The 19712-nt window shown below is 51.7% G+C and overlaps 1 long non-coding RNA gene across 1 annotated transcript in view; it reads right to left on the bottom strand.

Moving 5' to 3' along the window:
* LOC105497664 (uncharacterized) overlaps positions 1–19712 on the bottom strand; it is an 82147-nt gene that overhangs the window by 56095 nt on the left and 6340 nt on the right. Inside the window, exon 3 of the long non-coding RNA XR_011617800.1 lies at positions 6303–6438. This is a non-coding gene — a long non-coding RNA (uncharacterized lncRNA). The remainder of the gene's footprint in view (positions 1–6302; positions 6439–19712) is intronic.

Raw genomic sequence — 19712 nt, forward strand, 5'->3', positions numbered from 1 at the left:
AAGAACTCATTAAGCATTTGTGCATGTGAAATGCTTTGCAGGTAATCAGTTTCCAATAGGTGTTAACTCCCTTTCCCTCACTGTGCCTCAGTTTCCCTCTTGGGCATACAAGAAGCCGGCGGGGCTTTGAGGCTACCCTCTGGGAGGACTTCAGGCATGGTGCCTTGACTTAGACCTCGGGGCAAGTATGAAAAATCACTTCTGATCGGCCTCATTAATAACACAGTTGCTAATGTGGCAGTAAGACAGTTCCCTAGCCCCTGATTAAAAACAGAAGTTTCCCCCACATTCGTGGAGATGGAGCAGAAGGGAAAACAAAGACAAGCACACTTGTGCCAGATAAATACAGACGCAAACACATGCATGGCAGATAAACACACACTGGCACACCAAATATACACACAGCCGGCTGCAGACATCCGGGTGGGCTCGCACAGCCTGGCTCGCACAGCCCAAAGAGACCCCCAGGAAGAGCCGCCCCAAAAGGAAGAGAAACCGCTGCAGAGATGTCCTGCTGGACCCTGGCCACATCTGGGACCTGATCACTTACTTCAGTGTACTGGAACAGGAGACAGAAGTGGGGGAAATTAACATCCCTGGGAGTAGCCCTGAGCCAGAGATGGAATGAGTTGGTGGATAAATACCCCAGCTCCCTCCCCAGCAGATGCCTAATCCACAGTCTCCCAGAGATCCCTGGAGGGGTCAGGCTTCAGTTTTCCACAGTGACAACCTGTCTGATATCCCTTGTCATCTCTCTTCTCCCCTCCCCAGGTTTCCAGTGTTCATTTCCCAAATAAACCACTTGCCCTCCAACCCTGTATCAGAGTCTGTTTCTGACCTGTATGTGTACCTCCCAGAAGTATATACAGCTATGGATCTCAATGAGGGTGACTCCGTCCCCCAGGAGACATTTGGCAATGTCTGAAGGTATTTCCGGCTGTAAAACTGGGGCAGGGGGCCAGACACAGTGACTCACACTTGTAATCCCAGCACTTTGGGAGACCAAAGTGGGAGGATCACTTGAGGTGAGGAGTTTGAGACTAGCGTGGCCAACATGGGGAAAATCCCGTCTCTACCAAAAATACAAAAATTAACCAGGTGTGGTGGTGAGTGCCTGTAATCCCAGCTACTCGAGAGGCTGAGGTGGGGGAATCACTTGAACCTGGGAGGCAGAGGTTGCAGTGAGCCAAGATCATTCCACCTCACTCCAGCCTGGGCGACAGAGTGAGACTCCATCTCAAAAAAAAAAAAAAAAAAAATTGGGGGCAGGGGTACTCCTGACATTTAGTGGGTCCAGTTCAGGGACGCTCAATGTCCTACAAGGGACTGGGCAAGGTGACTAAAGCCTGTGATCCCAGCACTTCAGGAAGTCAAGGCAGGAGGATCAGTTGAGGCCAGGAGTCCAAGGCCAGTCTGGGCAACATAGCAAGACTTCATCTCCCCTGCAAAAAAAAAAAAATCCTACAAGGCACAGAACAGTCCCCCAGAGCAAAAAATGATGTGGCCCCAAATGTCAAGAGTGCTGAGGTTCAGAAGCCCTGGTCTACGGGAAGCCACTGGGCCCCACGTGGAAACAGCTGAGTGCACACACATTATTCAAATGCAGATACACAGTGGGTGCACCGGCAGCATTAGGCCACACACACCCACTGTGCACCAAGCATTCGAACTAGGGAAACAGGATCATCCACTCCTGGTGTGTTTTCCTACCAAGATGTACAGACCACCAGAGGAGACCCCCAATTCCACCCTGCCCAGACCAGCTTTTTGTGCAACTAACTCACAGACACTCTGGAAAGTGCTTCAATGACCATTAAACCCATTTTACAGACGAGACAACTGAGGCCCAGACGGGGGCAGTTTTTTGTTGTTGTTTTTTTGTTTTTGTTTTTGTTTTGAGACGGAGTCTCGCTCTGTTGCCCAGGCTGGAGGGCAGTGGCACCATCTCAGCTCACTGCAACGTCTGCCACCTGGGTTCAAACGATTCTTAGGCCTCAGCCTCCCAAGTAGCTATAGGCGTGTGCCACCACACCCAGCTAATTTTTGTATTTTTAGTAGAGACAGGGTCACACCATGTTGGCCAGGCTGTTCTCGAACTCCTGACCTTAAGTGATCCTCCCATCTCGGCCTCCCAATGTGCTGGGATTACAGGCGTGAGCCACTGTGCCCAGCCCAGACAGGAGAAGTTTATGACCCAGCAAGAAACCCAGAGTCCCCTGAGGCATGTGTAGACACGTGTTTGAAGGCAAAGAGGGCAGGATGAAAAGAGACCCTCCCCACCATCATCTCGGAGTTGAGATAAGGAGGGACAGAAAGGACTTTAGCTTCCCAGAAGAAATCCTGTATCACTTTGGGTAACTAGAAAATCCACTGAAAAATGTTTTTAGGCTGGGCGAGGTAGTGCTCGCCTGAAATCTCAGCACTGAGGGAGCCCGAAGCAGGAGGATCTCTTAAGCCCAAGAGTTGGAGACCAGCCCGGGCAACATGGCAAGACTTCTCATCTCTACAATAAATAAAATACAATTTTTGTTGTGTTTGTTTGTTTGTTTTAGACGAAGTTTCACTCTTTCTGCCCAGACTGGAATGCAATGGCGCGATCTCTGCTCACTGCAACCTCTGCCTCCCAGGTTCAAACGATTCTCCTGCCTCAGCCTCCCGAGTAACTGGGATTACAGGTACACGCCACCATGCCCAGCTAATTTTGTATTTTTAGTAGAGATGGGGTTTCGCCATGTTGGTCAGGCTGGACTTGAAATTTTGACCTTCAGTAATTCACCCACCTCAGCGTCCCAAAGTGCTGGGGTTATAGGCATGAGCCACCACGCCGGGCCAAATACAATGTTTTTTAAACATACATTGTTTTTTAAACATTAGCTGACTCTTGGCCAAGCATGGTGGTTCACGCCTGTAATCCCAGCACTTTGGGAAGCTGAGGAGGGCAGATCACTTGAGGTCAGGAGTTCAAGACTAGCCTGGTCAACGTGGTGAAACGCTGTCTCTACTAAAAATACAAAAAATGAGCTGGGCATGGTGGCGTGTGCCTGTAATCCCAGCTACTCAGGAGTCTAAGGCAGGTGATCGCTTGAACCCAGGAGGCGGAGGTTGCAGTGAGCCAAGATCTTGCCACTGCACTCCAGCCTGGGTGACAGAGCAAAACCCTGTCTCAAACAAACAAACAAAATGGGCTGACTCTGGACTCACACAGGCCTGGTGTCTCCAATCCCAGCCTTGCCATTTTCTGGCTCTATGAACCTGGGTAAGCCGCATCGCCTCCCTGAGCCTCAGTTTCCCCATCTGAAAAACGGGGATTCACCCATTCGCTGTTCTACAAACGTGCACCCAGGACCCACTGACACCAAACCCTGCGCACAGCTTTAACCTATATAAAGTTAAGGCAGAACACGAACAGGGTAAGTGTGTTCACCCCTCCCCCAGGCACGGAGCTGCTGAACTAGTTTTGGGAATGGGGGAATCAGAGCATGCGTGGACAGAGGGAGGGAGCCCTCAGCTGCCCGGACCCTGCAGCCCACCACCCCTACTCTTCTCAGATCCCCCTCATCTGAACAAAAAGCCCCTCTAGAAGGACGTAGGACCCCAAGCAGGATCCCAGGGCTTGGCGTCCAAATCCAGGCCAGGAACTGACCTCAGTAGCCAGACAGGTGAGGGGGCTAAAGCTCCGGGTTTTCCACCTCCGCTTCCCGCCGCTGCAGCGCGGGGACCGAGCGCCACCTGTGGGCCGCCAAGGGGAGGTGCGTGCGACTCCCGGGGAAGTGGATGGAAGTGGATGGTCGCCCTCCTTTCTCCCCAACACGGGAGGCCCTGGAGCCCCCCAGGAGTTTCGGAAACAGCTCTCATCTCTTAAATTCTCCTCCACAACCCACTTTTCTCAGCTGCCGTTTCCCAGCTAGAACTCGTCGTCCACGTATTCATGCAACGTTTATCGAGCACCTACTCTGTATTGAGCAAACCTAGATCATTGCTCTAGGTGTAGCCTACACAGAAGACAGAATAGGGCTGGCTCAGGCCTGTAACCCCAGCCACTCAGGAGTCTGAGGTGGGAGGATCATTTGAGCCCAGAAGATGGAGGCTGCAGGGAGTCATGATCGCACCATTGCACTCCAGCCTGGGCAACAGAGCAATACCCTGTCTCTAAAAGTAAAAAGAGGCCAGGCACGGTGGCTCACGCCTGTAATTCCAGCACTTTGGGAGGCCAAGGTGGGCGGATCACGAGGTCAGCAGTTCGATACCAGCATGGCCAACATGGTGAAACCCCCCCTTTCTACTAAAACTACAAAAATTAGCCAGGCATGGTGGTGGGCGCCTGTAATCCCAGCTACTCAGGAGGCTGAGGCAGGAGAATTGCTTGAATCCAGGAGACGGAGGTTGCAGTGAGCAGAGATCATGCCACTGCACTCCAGCCTGGGCGACAGAGCAAGACTCCATCTGAAAAAGAAAAAAAAAAAAAAAAAGGAAACAAAACAGATAAACTTCCATGCCCTTCTGAAGCTTACAGTCCAAGGGAAGAGAGAAGAGAGAGGAGGAAGAGGACAATGGGCTGCAAGGTCATTGCTGATGGCAGTAAGTGTTCTGAAGGAGAAAGTATATATACAGGGATGTCACTGAAGCACCCACTGTGGGTAGAGTGGGTGGAGTGGGCTCTGAGGAAGTGACGCTTGTCCTGAGGCTTGAGAAGAATAAAGCCTCAGCCATGCTGAGTCTGGAGCCAGGATTTCCAGCAGAAGGTGCAGCCAGCGCAAAGCCCCTATGGCAGAAAGGAGCTTGGGTATTGGACAGTGGGAAAGGAGGTCACGGTAGCCAGAGCCGGGAGATGGAGAAACAGGTGGGCTGCGATGTCAAGGCCTATTTTGGAGACAAATCTGACCTCTCACTCTCCCTGAGGAGTCACCTCCTAAAAGCCCGAGGGGAGAAGAAGAAGAAGGCTCACACTGAGCTGAAAGCCCTCTGACGCCACCAGCGGCACCCTCCTTGTGGTGTCGCCCACAGAAAGAAGCCCTGGCCCATGCCCTGTCCCCCTGCCTACCCCGCCACTCTTCCAGGACTTTGCCTCTGACCATATTGACCCCAATTATGCAGTCAACGTGCACGTGGTCGGCTCTGCTTGCAAAGTCCCCTTCTTACCCCCTGCCCATCTCCCTGGGAGACACAGGGAACCATACAATGTGCCTTTCAAGACCAATGCTTGCGCTGGGCACGGTAGCTCACACCTGTAATCCCAACACTTTGGGAGTCCGAAGGGGGCAGATCCCTTGAGGTCAGGAGTTCGAGACCAGCCTGGCCAACATGATGAAGCCCCAGCTCTACTAAAAATACAAAAAACAAAATTAGCTGGGCGTAATGGTGGGCGCTTGCAATCCCAGCTAATCGGGAGGCAGAGGCAGGAGAATCACTTGAACCTGGGAGATGGAGGTTGCAGTGAGCCGACATTACACCATTGCACTCCAGCTTGGGCGACAAGAGCGAAACTCCGTCTCAAAAAAAAAAAAAAAAAAATGGTTGTTACCAGCCCCACACACGAACCCCAGCCGAGCCTGCCCCCTTTGCCTTCATACCCTCAAAAGCAAAGTCTCCCTGTGTGGCCTGACAACCCCAAAAGGGACTATGCAGGGAAGAGATCTGGTTTCTCGAACATTGCTCTTGGGATCCCTGCCTGGGGGTGGCCACGAGAGAGGCTGTGGGTCTCGCTCAGCCCCAGGAGGGGAGCAGAGCCCTGTCCCCGACTCCCCGCTAGTGCAGAAGGGGTACACCCGGTCTCCACAGCCTGGCCTCAGTTCTGGGGGCTGCCTGGCTACTGGGGAGAGGGCAGAGCCTGTTGGAGCTTGTAATTAAGGCTTCAGAGGCACCGATTTAATTACTACCTTGTGAAGGGTTAATTACCCCTAATTGATCGAGAATCAGGCAATTTTCATGCCTTCAGAGAATCAAAATATTTTCCCTTCCAGAACTACCCCCTCCCTTTTGCTTTTTCTAATTTTCCTGCAAGGAGGGGCACGGTGGGCTGGGGGGGTCTGGAGGATCGGAAACCACCAGTCTCCCCTCGGAGAACACACTTGCCAGGCCTGCCACAAGCAAGAGCAGGATTCAGAGGAGAAAGGTTCCCGGCCAGCTCAAGACAGGAAGACTTCCTGGAAGAGGTGGCCAAGTCTTCAGGACCCCAAGTCATCCTCCCAGGTAGGCCAAGGGCTCCTAGAATTCTCTCCCACCTAGAGGGTAGCAGGGCCTGGGGAAGTTGGAGCTGATGGTTCCAGGCATGGGAATGCTGCCTAGAGTCTCAGTTTCCTCACCTGTTAAATGGGGCCAAGGCTGCGATGCGCCAGGCAGAGTGAGCAGGAAATGAAGGCTGTCCCTGGAGAGGAAATCCTGGTGGTCACTGAGGAGACATCACTCATCTGCTGCTCATCCAGCTTGTTGCTCCTCTGCCTGGGTTTGTAGTAATGTAAGCATTAGGGCCCGCCCACTTCCCAGCCCTCATCTCCCTGCCTTCCTCCTAACCGCCTTGATGGGCTTTGAACAAACCGCACTGGTTCCCAACTCAGAGCCTGGAGTTCCCCCTGCCTGGCTTACTTTCCCCCTGATGATGCTGTGTCTGAGAAGCTTTTGTCCTGAAATGTCACCTCCTCCAGGGAGCATTCCCTGACCCCTGAACCACTCCTTCCTGGGAATTCTCCAGCTTATCACACTTTTTTTTTTTTTTTTAGACAGAGTCTGGCTCTGTCTCCCAGGCTGGAGTGCAGTGGCCGGATCTCAGCTCACTGCAAGCTCTGCCTCCCGAGTTTACGCCATTCTCCTGCCTCAGCCTCCCGAGTAGCTGGGGCTACAGGCGCTGCCACCACGCCTGGCTAGTTTTTTGTATTTCTTAGTAGAGACGGGGTTTCACCGGGTTAGCCAGGATGGTCTCGATCTCCTGACCTCGTGATCCGCCCGTCTCGGCCTCCCAAAGTGCTGGGATTACAGGCTTGAGCCACCGTGCCCGGCCCTCGCTCTCTGTTTTTAGAAACAGGGTGTCACTCTGTTGCCCAGGCTGGAGTGCAGTGGTGTGCTTATAGCTCACTAGAGCCTTGAACTCCTGGCCTCAGGCGATCCTCCCAAGTAGCTGGGACTACAGGCATGCACCACCACATCGGATAATTTAAAAACAGTTTTTTGTAGCAATGGGGTCTTGTTATGTTACCCAGGCTGGTCTCAAACTTCTGGCCTCAAGAGATCCTTCTGCCTCTGCCTCCCAAAGTGCTGGGATTACAGGCATGAGCCACTGCCCCTGGCCACACTTGTACCTCTCTTATGTAAATTGCCTTGTTGAGATCCTGGCTGGGTCTAAACAAGGGCCCAGTTTCCTCATCTGTGAAATGGGGGTGATGACAACAGCCCCCTTGGAGTTTCAGACCTGACTGTGGTGGCCATGGGGTTCTGGTGAGTTAAGACCTTCTTCTACTGGCCAAGGAGTGGACTTGGGGGATTCTAGGCAAAGCTTTAGGACAGGAGGACAGAGGCCAGAGCGTGGCAAGTGAGCAAAGCTCAAGTGATGGGTCAGTCAGAAGGGGTTAGAGGACTGACATGGTGGCTCACGCCTGTAATCCCAGCACTTTGGGAGGCCGAGGCGAGCAGATCACTTGACGTCAGGAGTTCAAGACCAGCCCGGGCAACATGGTGAAACTCCGCCTCTATTAAAAACACGAAAATGAGAGGCTGGGTGCAGTGGCTCACGCCTGTAATCCTAGTACTGTGGGAGGCCGAGGTAGGTGGATCAGGAGGTCAGGAGTTAGACCATCCTGACCAATGTGGTAAAACCCTGTCTCTACTAAAAATACAAAAATTAGCTGGGCATGGTGGCATACACTTGTAGTCCCAGCTACTCAGGAGGCTGAGGCAGGAGAATCGCTTGAACCTGGGAGGCAGAGGTTGCAGTGAGCCTAGATTATGCCACTGGACTCCAAAACGAAAAAGAAATTAGCTGGGCGAGGTGGCAGGCGCCTGTAGTCCCAGCTAATCAGGAGGCTGAGGCACAAGAATCGCATGAACCCCGGAGGTGGAGATTGCAGTGAGCAAAGATCGCACCACTGCACCCCAGCCTGGGTGACAGAACGAGACTCTGTCTCAAAAAAAAAAAAAAAAAAAAAGGGCGAGGTTGAAGAGGAGGCAGACTTGGGAACAATGGGTATACTGCTATAACCTCCTTTTACAGATGGGGAAAGTGAGGCCCAGAGAGGTGAAGTCACTTAGCAAGGGCACACAGCCCTCTAGTGGGGGAGCCATAATTCATTCCCACATTGGGCAGAGTCCCCCACACAGAGTGGGGGAGGGGTTGGCAGGGAAGGCGGGGGAGGGAGTGATGGGTGGAGAGCTGTTTGGCAGAAAGGTGAAATATGGTTTTGACTCAGCTGTGTTGGAGGAGATGGTGACTCCGCCAAGATAGAGTAGACATTAAATTAGAGATAGAGGCCAGACGCGGTGGCTCACACCTGTAATCTCAGCATTTTTGGAGGCTAAGGTGGGCCGATCACTTGAGGTTAGGAGTTTGAAACCAGCCTGGCCAACATGGCGAAACTCCGTCTCTACTAAAAATACAAAAATCAGCCAGGTGTGCTGGTGGGTGCCTGTAATCCCAGCTACTCGGGAGGCTGCGGCAGGAGAATTGCTTGAACCGGGGAGGCAGAGGTTGCAGTGAGCCAAGATCATGCCACTGCACTCCAGCCTGGATGACAGAGAGACAGAGAGACTCGGCCCTGGAAAAAAAAAAAAAAAAGAGAGAGAGAAAGAAGGAAGGAAGGAGGGAGGGAGAGAAGAAGGAAGCGAGTGAGCAAGGGAGGGAGGGAGAAGTGGTCAATTGGGGAGGATTATTCTACTTGCAAGTAAAAAATCCAAACCCAAACTGGCTTAAAGGAAAAATAATGATACTTTATTGGTTTGTGTCACTGAAAAGTTTAAGATATGTTGGCTTCAGGGACAGCTGGATTCACGAGCTCAAACAAAGTAATCTGGCCGCATGCCGTGGCTCATGCCTGTAATCCCAGCACTTTGGGAGTCCAAGGCAGGAGGCTCACTTGAGCCCAGGAGTTTGAGACCAGCCTGGCCAACATAGTGAGACCTCATCTCTATTAAAAAATTTTAAAAATGGCCGGGCGCGGTGGCTCACGCCTATAATCCCAGCACTTTGGGAGGCCGAGGTGGGTGGATTACGAGGTCAGGAGATCGAGACCATCCTGGTTAACATGGTGAAACCCCGTCTCTACTGAAAAAATAAAAAAAATTAGCGGGGCGTGGTGGTGGGCACCTGTAGTCCCAGCTACTCGGGAGGCTAAGGCAGGAGAATCGCTTGAACTCAAGAGGCAGAGGTTGCAGTGAGCCGAGATTACACCACTGGACTCCGACCTGGACTCCACTGGCAGCCTCACAGAGTGAAACTCCATCTCAAAAAAATAATAATAAATAAAAAATAAGGAAGGAGGATCACTCAAGCCTGGGAACTGAGGCCGGGAACATGATCATGCCACTGCACTCACACCTCGGGGACAAAGTGAAGCCCTGCTTCAAAAAAAGAAAATAATAATTCCCAGGCTCCCTCTGATTGGACAGTCTGGGGTCACATGTCATTTAGGAACCAATCACAGTGGCTACAAAGGACAGCCTGAGTTCATGAGGCACTCCTGTTAATGGGGGTGGGGCTGGCCCTACAGACGTCAGTGGACAAAGAATGAAAGCTAAAGTGACAATTTATTCAAAAAGCATTTATTGGCCGGGTGTAGTGGCTCACGCTTGTAATCCCAGCACTTTGGGAGGCCGAGGTGGGCGGATCACGAGGTCAGGAGATCGAGACCATCCTGGCTAACTCGGTGAAACCCCGTCTCTACCGAAAACACAAAAAATTAGCCGGGCGTGGTGGCGGCGCCTGTAGTCCCAGCTACTCAGGAGGCTGAGGCAGGAGAATGGCGTGAACCCGGGAGGCGGAGCTTGCAGTGAGCAGAGATGGCGCCACTGCACTCCAGCCTGGGCGACAGAGCGAGACTCCGTCTCAAAAATAAAAAAAACCATTTATTTATTTGTTTTTATTTTTCTGAGACAGAGCCTTGCTCTGTCGCCCAGGCTGGAGTGCACTGGTACAATCTCAGCTCACTGCAACCTCTGTCTCCCAGGTTCACGCAATTCTCTTGCCTCAGCCTCCCGAGTAGCTGGGACTACAGGCATGCACCAACACACCCGGGTAATTTTTGTATTTTTAGTAGGGAAGGGGTTTCACCATGTTGGCCAGGATGGTCTCGAACTCCTGACCTCAGGTGATCCACCTGCCTTGGCCTCCCAAAGTGCTGGGATTACAGGCCTGAGCCACTGCACCTGGCCAAGAAACATTAATTGAGCACCTGTGGTGTGCCTGGCCCTGTTTTAGGGGCTGAGGATACAGCGGTGAAGAAGACAGCAAAACCCCTGCCCTCGTGTGACTGACACTCTATGTAAATTCATGAATTAAAATATTCGAAGGTGATGTGCTATAGAGAAAAATAAAACAGAGGGGAAAGGTTAGAAAGGACTGGGGGAAGGAAGCTAAAATTTCAAATACGGGGGTCGTCAGGGAAGGCCTCACTGAGGAGGTGACCTCTGAGCAAATATGTGGGGCAGATGAAAGAGTGAGAGGGGCCAGGCACAGTGGCTCATACCTGTAATCCCAGCACTTTGGGAGGCCGAGGCAGGCAGATCAGTTGAGGTCAGGAGTTCGAGACCAGCCTGGCCAACATGGTGAAACCTCGTCTCTACTAAAAATACAAAAATTAGCCGGGCGTGGTGATGCACACTTGTAGTCCCAGCTTCTCGGGAGGCTGAGGCAGGAGAATGGCTTCAACCCAGGAGGCGGAGACTGTGGTGAGCTGAGGTTGTGCCACTGCACTCCAGCCTGGGCGACAGAGCAAGACTCTGTCTCAAAAAAATCAAAAAAACAGAACAAAACAAAAAATCTTGGGGAAAGGTGTTCCAGGCAGAGGGAACAGCGCATGCAAAGGCCCTGAGGCTGGACTGGGCCTGGCATATTTATTTGAGTAACAGTGAGGAAGCTGGTGTGGCTGGAGCCAAGTGAATGAGGGGAAGAGAGCTGGAGGTGACAGGGCAAATCACACAGCTAAGCCTTGTGGGCCTTGGGGAAGACTGGATTGTACTGGGGGAGGTGGGAGTCATAGAAGGTTCTGGGGAAGAGGAAGAGCTTGGTCTGAACAGATTCAGGTGTTTACAGGAAGAATAGATGGCCACACCAACAAAACAGCTGTCACAGATACAGGAAGAGATTTTATATCTCCCTGCGGTTGGTTCTGTTGCCTTTTCCCACGACGCATGGGGAGAGGCACCAGTGGGGCGAGGAGCTGGGAGGACAGGCCACCCCAGAGTTCCCCGTCCCAGGAGTCAGGGAGCCCCCACCCCCACCATGTCCCAGGAGTGTTGTGTTTCGCCCTCTCTAGATGGGTGGAAATGGGGTGTGGCTGGGGAGGTGGTGGGGGCCAGGAGGGAAGCCGGGTCCTGGAGAGGCAGGACCTGTGAAGGCATCAGGGAAAGGGGTGCCCCCTCTGAGAAGTCACAGGGGTCTTGCTGTCTCCTTTCTCTATTTTGAGTATCAAAGCCCTGCTCAAGCCCGAAGCTAAAGGGAGAAAGTCAAGGGTGTGGGGGCGTCAGGCTGTGGATGGCTTGGTTCGGTCACAGCTGTGATTGCACTGCCCATAAGGACCCTGGAAGCTGAATGTCAGCCCGGCCAGGGTTGGGCAACATCCTGTTTGGGAAGTCTCTTCTAGTTATGGTTTTCGCTTCTCCAGCCCTGCCCTGACCCCAGTGGGAGAATTACAGGCAGGGGAGCACATGTTGAATACTCGCGTTACCAGAAACAGAAATAATCCCCTTTAAATTTTCCCAAGAATAGGATATACACATGTAAAAATAATAATAATAATTAAAGAACTTAGACCCGGCCAGGCACGGTGGCTTATGCCTATAAACCCAGCACTTTGCGAGGCTGAGGTGGGTGGATCACCTGAGGTCAGGAGTTCGAGACCACCTGGCCAACATGGTGAAACGCCATCTCTACTAAAAATACAAAAAATTAGGCCGGGCATGGTGGTTCACGCCTGTAATCCTAGCACTTTGGGAGACTGAGGCGGGTAGATCACCTGAGGTCAGGAGTTCAAGACCAGCCTGGCCAACACGGCGAAACCCTGTCTCTACTAAAAATACAAAAATTAGCCAGGCTTGATGGCGCATGCCTGTAATCCCAGCTACTTGGAAGGCTGAGGAAGGAGAATCACTTGAACATGGGAGGCGAAGGTTGCAGTGAGCCAAGATTGAGCCACTGCACTCCACCCTGCGTGATGGGAGCAAGACTCCATCTCAAAAAAAAAAAAAAAAAAAAATTAGCCGGGCATGGTGGCAGGTACCTATAATCCCAGCTACTCGGGAGGCTGAGGGAGAATCACTTGAACCCAGGAGGCAGAGGTTGCAGTGAGCCAAGGTTGCGTGCCATTGCACTCCAGCCTGGGCAACAAGAGCGAGACTCCATCTCAAAAAAAAAAAAAAAAAAAGAACTTAGACCTTTTTGTGTATGATTACCTCATAATTATACACAAAAAGTAACTAAATGAGGCCAGGCGCGGTGGGTCATGCCTGTAATCCCAGCACTTTGAGAGACTCAGGTGGGGGGATCACCTGAGGTCCGGAGTTTGAGACGAGCCTGGCCAACATGGCAAAACCCAGTCTCTACTAAAAATATTTTAAAAGTAGCCAGGCGTGGTGGCTCATGCCTGTGATCCCAGCTACTCGGGAGGCTGAGACCTGAGAATCAGTTGAACCAGGGAGGCAGAGGTTGCAATGAGCCGAGATTACACCATTGCACTCCAGTCTGGGCAACAGAGCAAGACTCCGTCTCAGGAGTAAAAACAGAAAAAGAAATCTTTGAGACCATGGGTTAGGCAAAGGTTTCTTACCTATGTCACCAAAACCACAATCCATAAAATAAAAAAATAATGAACGAATTGGACTTCATCAAAATGAAAACTTTTGCTCTTCAAAAGACATAAAGAAAATAAAAAGACAAGCCGCCAACTAGGAGGAAATATTTTCAAATCATTTTTCTGAAAGAATGTGTATCCAGAATATATAAAGAACTCTTAAAATAAAAACTCTTTATATAAGAATATATACGGAACTCAACAATAAGAAGGAAAAAAAATCCCAGTTTAAAAATGGGCAAAAGATTTGAACAGATGCTTCACCAAAGAGGACATTTAGATGGCAAATATGCATATGAAAAGACACTCAACATCATTAGTTGTTACAGAAATGCAAATTAAAACCGCAAGGAGATACCACTTCATACATCTATTAGAAGAGCTAAGATTTATTTTTTATTTTTGAGATGGAGTCTCACTCTGTCACCTAGGCTGGAGTGCAGTGGCGCAATCATAGCTCACTGCAGCCTCCACCTCCTGGGTCAAGCAATCCTCCCATCTTAGCCTCCCAAGTCACTAGGACTACAGGTGGACACCACCACACCTGGCTAAGTTAGGTTTTGGGGTTTCTTTTTTTTGAGACAGGGTCTATTTCTGTCGCACAGGCTGGAGTGCGATGGTGCAATCATAGCTCATTGTAGCCTTGAATTCCTGGGATCAAGTGATCCTTCCACCTCAGCCTCCCAAGTAGCTGGGAACCACAGGCATGCGCCAGTATGCCTGATTAATTTTTTGTTTGTTTGAGACAGAGTCTCGTTCTGTTGCCCAGCTGGAATGCAGTGGCACAATCTCAGCTCACTGTAACCTCCGCCTCCTGGGTTCAAGTGATCCTCCTGCCTCAGCCTACAGAGTAGCTGGGATTATAGGCATGTGCCACCACACCCGGCTTTTTTTTTAATTTTATTTTTAGTAGAGACTAGGTTTTGCCCTGTTGGCTAGGCTGGTTGCGAACTCCTGGCCTTAAGTGATCCGCCCATCTCAGCCTCCCAAGGTGCTGAGAATTTTTTTGGATTTTTTATAGAGATGGAGTTTTGCCATGTTGCCTAAGCTGGTCTCGAACTCCTGAGCTCAAGTGATCCTCCTCCCTCAGTCACCCAAAGTGCTGAGATTACAGGCATGAGCCACCGTGCCTGGCCTCAAATGAACTCTCTTTTTGAGAGGGAGTTTCACTCTTGTTGCCCAGGCTGGAGTGCAATGGCATGATCTCTGCTCACTGCAACCTCCGCCTCCTGGGTTCAAGCGATTCTCCTGCCTCAGCCTCCTGAGTAGCTGAGATTACAGGCATGCGCCACCACGCCTGGCTAATTTTGTATTTTTAGTAGAGAAGGCATTTCTCCATGTTGGTCTGGCCAGTCTCAAACTTCTGACCTCAGGTTATCCTCCCGCCTCGGCCTCCCAGAGCACTGGGATTACAGGCATGAGCCACCATACCTGGCCCCAAGTAAAACTTTAAATCATCTTTTATGCTTAGCCTCTTCCTTTTCTTTTTTCTTTCCTTTTTTTTTTTTTGAGATGGAGTCTCGCTCTGTCGCCCAGGCTGGAGTGCAGTGGCGCTATCTCGGCTCACTGCAAGCTCCGCCTCCTGGGTTCATGCCATTCTCCTGCCTCAGCCTCCCAAGTAGCTGGGACTACAGGCGCCCGCCACCACGCCCGGCTAATTTTTTGTATTTTTAGTAGAGCCAGGGTTTCACCATGTTAGCCAGGACGGTCTCCATCTCCTGACCTTGTGATCCACCTGCCTCAGCCTCCCAAAGTGCTGGGATTACAGGCGTGAGCCACCGCGCCCAGCCCAGCCTTTTCTTTTTATGTTGACAAATTCACGTGTCCATCAACAGATGAATGGACAAACAACTACGGTCCCTCCCATGCAAGGAAACACCAGTTAGCAATAGAAAGCCACAAACTGTTCATAAACGCAGCAACATGGATAAACCTCAAAAACATCATGCTGAGTGAAAGAAGCCAGACCCTAAATGTTACATATTGTACAATTCCATTTATATGAAATTTCTAGAAAGGGCAGAGCTCTAGAGACAGAAAACAGATCAGTGGTTACCTGGGGCTGAGGCTGGGAGTGAGGATGGATTACGAATGTGGGGATTTGGGGGGTAATCAAAGTGTTCTCAAACGCTGGATTGTAGTAATACCTGCACAACTAGGTGAGTTTACTAAAAGTCATCTAACTGTAGGTTTGTAATGGGCGAGTTTAGGCTATATAAGTTATCCCTCAATAAGGTATAAAAATGTTGCCCTAAAAATTGAGCTCTGAGTTTGTCACCACCCAATCTATTAACAAGTCCCTACAGTGCCTGACCCTTTTCTGAGCCCTGGAGGCACAGCAGGAAATAAAACAAAAATATGGGGGACAAAATAATGGGGCTGACATTCTCACGGGGAGACAGACAGGGAGCAAGATCAAGAATTAAAATCTAGCCGGGCGCGGTGGCTCACGTCTGTAATCCCAGCACTTTGGGAGGCAGAGGTGAGTGGATTACTTGAGGTCAGGAGATCGAGACCAGCCTGGCCAACATGATGAAACCCCGTCTCAACTAAAAATACAAAAATTAGCCTGGCGTGATGGCGTGCACCTGTAGTCCCAGCTACTTGGGAGGCTGAGGCAGGAGAATCGCTTGAACCCAGGAAGCGGAGCTTGCAGTGAGCCGAGATCGCGCCACTGCACTCCAGCCTGGGCGACAGAGCGAGACTCTGCCTCAAAAAAAAAAAAAAAAAAAAAAAAATTACAATCTAGCAGGGTGGGCTGGGTGCAGTGCTCATGCCTGTAATCGCAGCACTTTGGGAGGCTGAGGCAGACAGATCACTTGAGCTCAGGAGTTCATAACCAGCCTGGCCAACATGATGAAACCCCATCTCTACTAAAAATACAAAAATTAGCCTGGCGTGATGGCGTGCACCTGTAGTCCCAGCTACTTGGGAGGCTGAGGCAGGAGAATCGCTTGAACCCAGGAAGCGGAGCTTGCAGTGAGCCGAGATCGCGCCACTGCACTCCAGCCTGGGCGGCAGAGTGAGACTCTGCCTCAAAAAAAAAAAAAAAAAAAAAATTACAATCTAGCAGGGTGGGCTGGGTGCAGTGCTCATGCCTGTAATCGCAGCACTTTGGGAGGCTGAGGCAGACAGATCACTTGAGCTCAGGAGTTCATAACCAGCCTGGCCAACATGGTGAAACCCCATCTCTACTAAAAATACAAAAATTAGCTGAGTGTGGTGGCTCATGCCTATAATCCCAGCTACTTGGGAGGCTGAGGCAGGAGAATTGCTTGAACCCAGAAGGCAGAGGTTGCAGTGAGCCAAGATTGCGCCACTGTACTCGTTTGGTGACAGAGTGAGACTCCATCTCAAAAAAAAAAAAAAAAGAAAAGAAATCTAGCAGGGTGGTCAGGCACGGTGACTCAGGCCTATAATCTCAGCACTTTGGGAAGCTGAGGCAGGAAGATTGGTTGAGATCAGGAGTTTGTGACCAGTCTGGGCAATATAGCAAGACCTCTATCTCTACAAAAAATAAAATAAACAAAATTAGCCAAGTGTGATGGTGTGCACTTGTAGTCCCAGCTACTCGGGAGGCTGAGGCAGGAGGATCACTTGAACCCAGGAGGTTGAGGCTGCAGTGAGCCGAGATTGCACCACTGCACCCCAGCCTGAGCAACAGAGCAAGACCCTGTTTCAAAAGAAAAAGAAAAAAAGAGAAATAAAGAACGAATATCTACATCTCCTTAAAAGCAAACAAACAAATAAAAGACTTGGGCCAAGCACGGTGGCTCACACCTGTAATCCCAGCACTTTGGGAGGCAAGGTGTGCAGATCACCTGAGGTCAGGAGTTCGAGACCAGCCTGGCCAACATGGTGAAACCTCATCTCCACTAAAAATACAAAAATTACCTGGGCGTGGTGGTGTGTGCCTGTAATCCCAGCTATTTGGGAGGCTGAGGCAGGAGAATCACTGGAAACCGAGAGGTGGAGTTTGCAGTGAGCCGAGATTGTGCCACTGCACTCCAGCCTGGGTGATAGAGTGAGACTCCGTCTCAAAAAAAAAAAAAAAAGACCTGAAGGGGGCGAGAGAAAGCCATGCGGGGATCTGGAGGAGGAGGTGGTGCCACAAGTGGAGAGAGAACTGCCCTGCAAACCCCTAAGGTAGGAGCTTGCCCAAAGGCAAGGAAGCTGGCATGGCTGAAGGGAATGAGCAAAGGGAAGAGGAGGAGGTGAGGGCAGATAAGTGCTGAGCAGATCCTGCAGGACCCTGTGGGCCACAAGGAGGAATTTGGCTTTTGCACTGGGTGAGGTGGGAGCCCTGGAGCGTCCTTGAGCAGAGGAGGGACGTGCCCTGACAGAAAAGCACGGAGGGGGCGAGCAAGGGCAGGAGCCAGGAGACCAGGGCAGAGGAGCCTGCACCGGGCCAAGGGGGAGTTGATGGGGCCGGACCAGGTAGGGGCCGTGGAGGAGGTGAAAAGTGGGTAGATGCTGGATAGATTTTGAAAACAGAGCCCTTGGGATTTGCTGATATGAGAGAGAGAGAGAGAGAGAGAGAGAGAGAGAGAGAGAGAGAGAGAGAAAGGGACAGGGGCAGAGATAGAGGCCAGGCATGGTGGTTCGCTCCTGTAATCCCAGTACTTTGCGGGGCAGAGGCAGGAGGGTCACTGAAGCCTGGGAGTTGAAGAGCAGCCTGGGCAACAAAGTGAGACCTGAGAAGGAGAAGAAAGAGAGGAAGAAAGAAAGGAAGAGAGGGAGGGAAGGGAAGAAGGAGAAAGAAAAGAAGGAGAGATAGAGATAGAGGAAAGAAAGAAAGAAGGATGGAGAAGAAAGGAAGGAGGGAGGGAGGTAAGGGAGGAAGGAGAAAGAAAGGAAGGAAGGAGAGAGAGAGGAAAGAAAGAAGGATGGCAAAGAAAGAAAGAAAAGAAAGAGAAAGGAAGGAAGGAAGGAGAGATAGAGAAAGAAGAAAGAAAGACAAGAAAGAAGGAAGGAGGCCGGGCACGGTGGCTCAAGCCTGTAATCCCAGCACTTTGGGAGGCCGAGACGGGTGGATCACGAGGTCAGGAGATCGAGACCATCCTGGCTAACACGGTGAAACCCCGTCTCTACTAAGAAATACAAAAAACTAGCCGGGCGAGGTGGCGGGCGCCTGTAGTCCCAGCTACTTGGGAGGCTGAGGCCGGAGAATGGCGTGAACCCGGGAGGCGGAGCTTGCAGTGAGCTGAGATCCGGCCACTGCACTCCAGCCTGGGCTACAGAGTGAGACTCCGTCTCAAAAAAAAAAAAAAAAAAAAAGAAAGAAGGAAGGAAACAGAGAGAGAGAAGAAAGAAAACAGAGACAGAGACATGGAGGACCCCAAGTATTTTGCCCCGAGCATCTGGGCCAATAGAAAGGAAACAAGGCTCAGAGAGGTCCAGGGAGTTGCCCTGGCGGTCCGGGGCCACAGTGGCCCTCATCCCCAGCGGAGATGTGTCCTCAGTCTAAGGCCACTCAGAGCCAGGCACCTTCTCCCGCCGCCTCCCAATCCCCGCCCCACCCCCCACCCCGCCCCCAGGCCCCTTTGTCCTCCTCTTGGTCTTATTTCCAGAATTTCTCCTCCCTAGGGAATCCACTCCATGTGCTTTTGATTCCTTTGTCCTGAACTCATGCGGCATGAGCACCCCCGAAGCCTTATGTGGAAAAATCTCCAGGCTCTGTGTGGGGAGGGGGTCACATTCCTCCCGGGGGTGCAGAGCAAAGTCGGCATCTCCAGGGCGCCCCAGCAGCAGGGAAGCATCCTCCCAGGCGAGGCCAGACCCGACGCTGCCCAACACACGCTTTCTTTGGGGCTTGGCCGGCGCCCGACCACAGCCCCGGCTCCAGCTGCCCTGCCCGCCCCACCAGCCCCCACGCCTCCCGCCGCAACCTCCCACACGTTTCCTCCTGGAAGCCCAGACCCGTGGGACTTGGCCTCCCCGGCGCGTTCCCTGTCTACTCAGCTCTGCAGCTCCTGTAGGCCTCCTGCCCGGGAGATCACAGAGGGACCCGCTCACCTTAGCGGGACAGGCAGGGAATGGGCGTGGCCAGAGCCTCGGGCAGGCATCCCAAGCTCGCTGGTGTCTCTCTCATCCGCTGGCCTCTGTGCCCTCTCCTCTTCCCCACCCCTGCTCGTGGACCCTCCTGCCTCTCCATCGCAAAGTCCCGAGAGGAGTCTCCTTAATCAACTGCTTTTAACTAAATCCTGGCCACCTGGACCCTGCTCTAGCTACTGAGGAGATAAATTAACCAACACACTTAAAAGTTAACCTTCAGGCCGGGCGCAGTGGCTCACGCCGGTAATTTCAGCACTCTGGGAGGCTGAGACGGACGGATCACTTGAGGTCAGGAGTTCAAGACCAGCCTGGTCAACAAGGCGACAGCGCGTCTCTACTGAAAATACAAACAATTAGCGGGGCGTAGTGGCAGGTGCCTGTAATCCCAGCTACTGAGGAGGCTAAGGCAGGAGAATCGCTTGAACCTGGGAGGTGGAGATTGCAGTGAGCTGAGATTGCGCCACTGCACTCCAGCCTGGGCAACGAATAAAAATTAGCTGGGTGTGGTGGCATGTGCCTGTAATTCCAGCTACAAGGGAGGCTGAGGTGGGAGGACTGATTGAGCCCAGGAGTTCAAGGCTGCAGTGAGCTGTGACTGCACTGCTGCACTCCAGCCTGGGACTCAGCAGTAACAAAAAAGTGACAGAGCCAGGACTTGACCCCTGACCA

Source organism: Macaca nemestrina, chromosome 20 (genome assembly GCF_043159975.1).
Source record: "Macaca nemestrina isolate mMacNem1 chromosome 20, mMacNem.hap1, whole genome shotgun sequence".
Taxonomy (NCBI): Eukaryota; Metazoa; Chordata; class Mammalia; order Primates; family Cercopithecidae; genus Macaca; species Macaca nemestrina.